Source organism: Octodon degus, unplaced genomic scaffold, assembly GCF_000260255.1.
Source record: "Octodon degus isolate 3935 unplaced genomic scaffold, OctDeg1.0 scaffold00257, whole genome shotgun sequence".
Taxonomy (NCBI): Eukaryota; Metazoa; Chordata; class Mammalia; order Rodentia; family Octodontidae; genus Octodon; species Octodon degus.
In genome coordinates this window covers 2,760,799-2,766,982 of record NW_004524833.1, presented here as the reverse complement: position 1 = coordinate 2,766,982, position 6,184 = coordinate 2,760,799, and the positions used below count along the sequence as shown (strand labels likewise).

The window sequence follows — 6,184 nt, the reverse complement described above, 5'->3', positions numbered from 1 at the left end:
GAATTGTCTTGATATGTGTTGTATTACTGTTAAAAAAATCTGAGGCTAGGTAACATGTAAAGTTAATTTTTTTTATGGTTGGGGGCATGGAAAATTGGTGCAGTGCCAATGTCCTGGCATTGTATCAAAACAGGGGAAGAAGAACAGGGGTAACTGGATTCATGCAGAAGAGACTGATCTATTCTCACAAGAATGCAGTGGGCAGGCCAGATAGCTCAGTGGACAGACACAGGGACCTGGGGTGCTGGCCTGGCCCAGGGTGCACTGAGATGAGACGGTGAATGAAACTGGGGGTGGGGCGCACACCTATAATCCCAGCGCTTGGGAGGCTGAAAACAGGAGGATCACTATGAGTCCAATCTATGTAGTGAGGCTCTGTAGACCCTGTATTAAAACACATTTTTTAAAAGAAGAAGAATGCAATCACACAAAGGTGGCTAACTAATCCATTCATGAAGGTGGAATCCGCTGACTACTCCACCTTTTTTAAAAAACGTATTTGGTACAGAGCCTTCAGGATCTACCAGGTCTCACTATGTAGATCAGACTCATAGTGATTCTCCTGTTTTCAGCCTCCCAAGTGCTGGGATTACAGGCATGCACCACCATGCCCAGTACCCTGCCTTTTAATTACTTAATTTTTTTTATGAATGAGGCTATTTATTAACCCAGAAAGCTTCTTATTGGCAGCTGCCACCTGTCCAGTGATTCTGTCCAGATCTCTCTGTCCCTGAGGTATCAGCTTGCAGCCCCCATATTAGTCCTTTTTCATCATTTTCAACCCCTCCAGGGCTTGGAGGACGCAGTGTGCCACACGCTTGGAACCTCGGCTGAAGTGGCTGGGCATGACGCCATTCCTTTGACGGCCACCGTAGGTCTTGGTCATGCAGCCAACCCCAGCGCCACCCCGGAGGTACAGATCCAAGCTGCAGAAGCGGTTCTCATTGTAGGGAGCAAGCTCTTTATGCTTGGCCAGCTTGACTGTATCCACCCATGTGGGGACTTTCAGCTTCCCGGACCTTTTGAGGAAGGCTGCCAGAGTTCTGACAAACTCCTGCCGGTTTACATCTTTTACAGTAACTCCAGACATCGTGTGACCTCCGTGCTGCCTGCAGAAAGGGTTTAATTTTTTAATTAATCAATTAATTAATTAGTGCAGGGTCTCCCTACACAGCTTGGACTCCTAGTGATCTTCCTGTCTCAGCCTCCCCATGCTGGGATTACAGGCATGTGCCACTATGCCCAGTTTTGGTGGCCTGCACAGTACAACCTGGGGCCAGTACTAGTGTGATACTTGGGATCAAACTCAGTCCTTATGTTTGCCAGGCAGGCTCCTAGACCACAGAGCTATCTCCACAGCTCCTATGCCACCTTTTAAAAGTTTCACCAATTTCCTGTAAACCAATTTCTGGCAAGGAGCCAAACTGTGTCCAAAATGTAATCGGGGTAACCTGAATTCATAATTCTCTAGTCAATTGTAGATGTTTGCCTCTTGCTTGTCTCTTAGCTCTTCTTTGCCCTTGATTATCTTATTCCAGTGGCTCTTACTACTCTAAGTCCAGTCCCCAGCCTCACCTCACAGGTAAAAGCACCCCAGTGCTTCCAGCTCTCTAGTCTTCCCAGATTATATAAATTAGTGGCACACCACACTACCTCCTGCCACTTCCTTTTCCACATCCACTCTGCTACTACCTACCTCCATGGATCAAGGCATTGAGACAGGGATAAACATTGGCCATGGAGGAATTGGGGCCACTCTTGGAAATAAACAAGAGCTGCTGCTCATGCCCCTTTGGGAATAGCCTTTGCTGAGCAAAGCCCCCATTTGAAGAGATCAGAATATTTACCTACATTGAATACCTGTTGCCCTGGGTATGCTCTTCCAAGGTGACTTTCTTGTTCTTTTCTCCCAAGCCTTTGTGGTTCCAGTTTACTCCTCCATTGGCAAGGCCATGGCGAATTAACTAATGAAATCAACCTCTTTCCTTTTCCTATATCTTTACCCTCTAACTTACTAAGGAAAAGCTGTGAGACCTCTGAATCTAGAGAACAATGGAACTCAGGGCATACACCTTAAAAGGCCTGGCTTAAAAAAAAATGAGGAGGGAAGCTGGGGAGATAGTTCAGCTGCATAAATGTCTGCCTGGCAAGTACAACGTCCTGAGTTCAATTGCCAATACCAAAGAAAAAGAAAGAAAAACAGTGCTGGCTTTGTGTTGCAAAGGCTATGAAGATAGCTTGAATGTATACCTTGTGTAAGGCTCCTGCCTTAGGCCTCCACCTGGTGCAGCCTACCACTATTGGCTCAGTATCTTGCTGGGATGTGGGAGAATGATGCATCCTGCAAGGAAAGTGAGATTCCTTAGGGGTTTGGGGAGTAAATGAAAAGGGAGGATACCTTTCCATTATCTTCATCTTCCTTTGTAAACTTTTGCATCTCAGGTCCTCCCTTTGACCTAGTGTGGGCAGGTGGAGGGGAAGTAGCTATGCTCCACTACTTCCTGTGTGCCTCTACTGTAGCCTAAACCCTGGAGGTTAAAGCCACTCCTGCCCCTACTTGGGCATGTATAAACTCTGCTTACTGGACTTTATACTCTGTGTAGTATAGATAGATAGATAGAGAGAGAGATAGATAGATAGATAGATAGATAGATAGATAGATAGATAGATGAATTGACTGAGCTTAAACTATCTATCAACTATATGTATGACTGTACCTAATAAATCATAAAGTTTACTCTCATAATAACTCCATGACTTAGGGATTCTTACTAAGATACAAAATGTTTTGCTCCAGTGTTATGCAAACATACTTTTGTTTAAGCTGTGGCAAAGCATTTAAGCAGAAACTTCTGTGAGTGTAGTCCTTAGTGATCGGAGGTGTGCTTGTGTTTCACAGGTGTGTTTCATCTACACATATTTCATGTATCTTCTTTGCCAACATCAAGCCCTTGGTAATTTTTTTCTTTCTTTCCTCTGCTGCTATCCCCAGGTGGCTGGAATGCCTGTGAGTTACCACAAAGCCATGCTCCCAGGGTCCACTCTGATTCATGCCACCTCGCCTTGGCTGGACTCTCACTACTACCGTTCAATCTCTTTATCTTTTGTTGAGTTGCTGACACATTCTTCGTAATATCTATCCAATTTTTCCACATTGCTTAACCCCTCCCACCTGCCTTCTCCAAGACTTTATTCTTAGCTGATGGCCATTTTGCTAGACTATTCCTCCCCCTTTTCTTCAAATGGATGCTCCCCTGACTTCACTCCAGAGAGACTCAGTCACCATAGCAACCACTGCTGGCTTTGGTTCATTTCCTCAGAAATCCCAACTGGCAGAGATGGCTGAATCAGGGAACTTTAGCAAGGAAATTCTGGGAGCTTTTGATATTGGGAACTGAAATCTCAAAGGCAGCTCAACATTTAAATAACCAGACACCAATCCATAAGCACAAAAGGGAAGCAAAGGGAGTTCTAAGATCAGCTCTCTTGGCTGGCTAGCTGCTGGGGGGCTGTTACAGGTTTCATGAAAACATGTAGAGGTCAAAGATCCTGACGTCAAACGGCATCATCACATCCTGCTTCGTTGCTTCAAATACATATTGAGTGTATAACCCTCTAAAAGGAAGAAAATGAATATCCAACATTGTTTCTCCACGAAGTGTTAATTTCAAAGCTGATTCACAGAGTTCTGTGGGTGTGGTGTGACAATAGAAGCCTGGCCAGTAAGCAGTCCTTGCTGTTCTCTTTGTGACAGACACGGTGCTCAGTTATGAAAAGGAATGGACACAGTATAGAATCTGTGTCAAAGAGAGGAATAAATGCAGTGGGGGGGATAAGAGTTTCAAATTAGACCACCATCAGCTGTACCAGAGACCCCTAGATCACAAAGCATATGCATTTGCAAGCTGCATGGAAAAATCTATGAATTAGGGATTGTTGTCTGTATTAGCTAGCTTGCTATTGCTGTAAGGTTCCTTCTTCTGGAGTGGGAGAGAAGTGAAGAAATCCTTTGTTGATTGGCACAGGAGGGCTGTCAAAGAGAAGCAAGAACACTTGGAGGAGATAGCTCAGTGGAATAAGTGCTTGCCAAGGAGGAGGCAAAGAGACAAAGAATTAATCCAGCTAGGTTGGGGGAGGGAGGAGCCTGTATGGGCAGTCCGGTGTCCTAACAGATGCTGACTGGGGAAGGCTTATCTGTGAAGTTTGCGGTTCTCCATGGGAAGAAGATGCAAGTCAGGCCATGAAGGGTTTCTCATTGGTCTTGGGTCCACATGCCATGGTGACCTGCTGCCATGATGACGTGGTGGAGTTTCCTATGGGTGCAGACCCATCGGGGACAAAATACCTGAGATAAAAATCTTACAGTAGGAAAGGCGTGTTTGGGCTCATGGTTGCAGAGTTTTCATTTTTTTTTTATAAATGTGTTTAGTACAGGGTCTCACTACACAGATTGGACTCATAATGATCCTCCTGTTTTTGGCCTCCCAAGCGCTGGGATTACAGGCGCACGCCACCATGCCCAGTCTTGAGGTTTCAGTTTGCTGTCACTTCGCCCCGTTGTTCTTGAACGTTGGTTGGGCAGACATGTGGTAAAGCAAAGCTGCTCGCCTCATGGCTGCCTAGAAACAGAAAGAGGTGGGGGAAGGGGCTGCAGCTTCCTCTTAAAGCCCCACTCCAATGACCGACCCCCTCCGATGAGGCCCTGCCTCCTAGAGTTTCTGTCACTCTCAGTAGTGCCCCCAGCTGGTGGTCACGACTGGTGGTAGTGACCTGGTGGTCAGGCCCTGAACACATAGGGGCATTTCATCTGAACTGTAATGCTATCGCATATAGAAGCCGCTCAGCCTTTACAGCACATCCAACCTACCGAAGCAGTTCATTTTGTTTTGAGTCCGCTCACCGTAGGGTCATTAACTCCCCCATGAAGGACTCCTCCCTTTACTAATTTAGAGTGTTTAGATTTTCTTTCCCTCATTATCTTTCCTCACTTGCATAGCAGTTGAAAATGATGGTATTTCTTGTCCAAAATTGGAAGACAGCAATTTAGGGGTGTACAACAAATGATTAATGTAATATGTTCACTCTATAACTCACATAAGAATAAAAACAAAAAATAAGCCAGTCAAATAACTCAGCGGACTAAAGCACCTGCTTAGGTAGAGTGCAGCAGTGGGGTTCCATCCCCAGCATGCCAGGCCAGGCAGCCTCGGGGGCGCGCTGAGATGGTGACTGAGACTGGGCGTGGTGGTGCACGCCTGCAATCCCAGTGCTTGGAAGGCTGAAAACAGGAGGATCACTACGAGTCCAATCTGTATAGTGAGACCCTGTAGACCCTGTACTAAATACATTTAAAAAAAAATAGAAAAGAGGGCAATCTATTTTTCCCATAGAGATTTGGGAAGGGAATATTTTGGAAAAGCGTCATAGAAGAGAAGATACTTGGGCTATAATGTGTTTTCTTTATTTCCAAGTGATATTTTGAAGCATGCTCTTCTTTGAGGAAAATTTAAAAGTAACATAGATTTTTCTATTAGAAGAGATGCATTGATTCACAGAAATAAGGAAAACCCCGTAGCAATTCAGATTCTAGTCCTTACTATGTATAGGTGGGTGACCATGAAGCTAAGGAGGACACTGTCAGTAACTTTGAGTACACTGGGCTTAGAAGACAAGTAATGAAGGCAAGCATTTGGTATAATCAGGGCTCTGAAAGAGAAAATGAAATAAGAAACAAACACTGAAAACCACACTGAATGGGAATGGAAAAGTTGAGGGGAGGAGAACTATCTAAGAAGTTAATTCCTTTGTAACTCTTGCCAGTCTTGGTGTAGACTTGCCACAGGATCTTCGCAAGGTTAGGGATTTAGGTGTTTTTATTAAGGACTGTCTGAGATAAAGCTTTATTCCTTCTTAGCCCCCAGAAGGCAGCAAACAGTCACTGATTCACTTTCTACATCCCTGAAGCTTGCATGACTTAATTTCTTTTTCCCATTAAATTAGAATAAAAAATCTCGTATTAGTTTCCTCCAAGGGTTTTTGGAAAGATAAAAGAAACCATCAAGTCTTAAGAGTGTCATAAACCTTGGGGACACACATGGCACTGAAATACTAGAGATAATGTCTAATGATACCATTTTTTAAATGTCTTTCATTATTTTGCTATGTCCTGAAATCCCATAAAAGC

The 6,184-nt window shown here is 44.5% G+C and overlaps 1 pseudogene; it reads right to left on the bottom strand.

Annotated features, from left to right (window-relative positions):
- Positions 1-634: 634 nt before the first annotated feature.
- On the bottom strand, positions 635-1,090 carry LOC101563384 (annotated as a pseudogene).
- Positions 1,091-6,184: the final 5,094 nt, after the last annotated feature.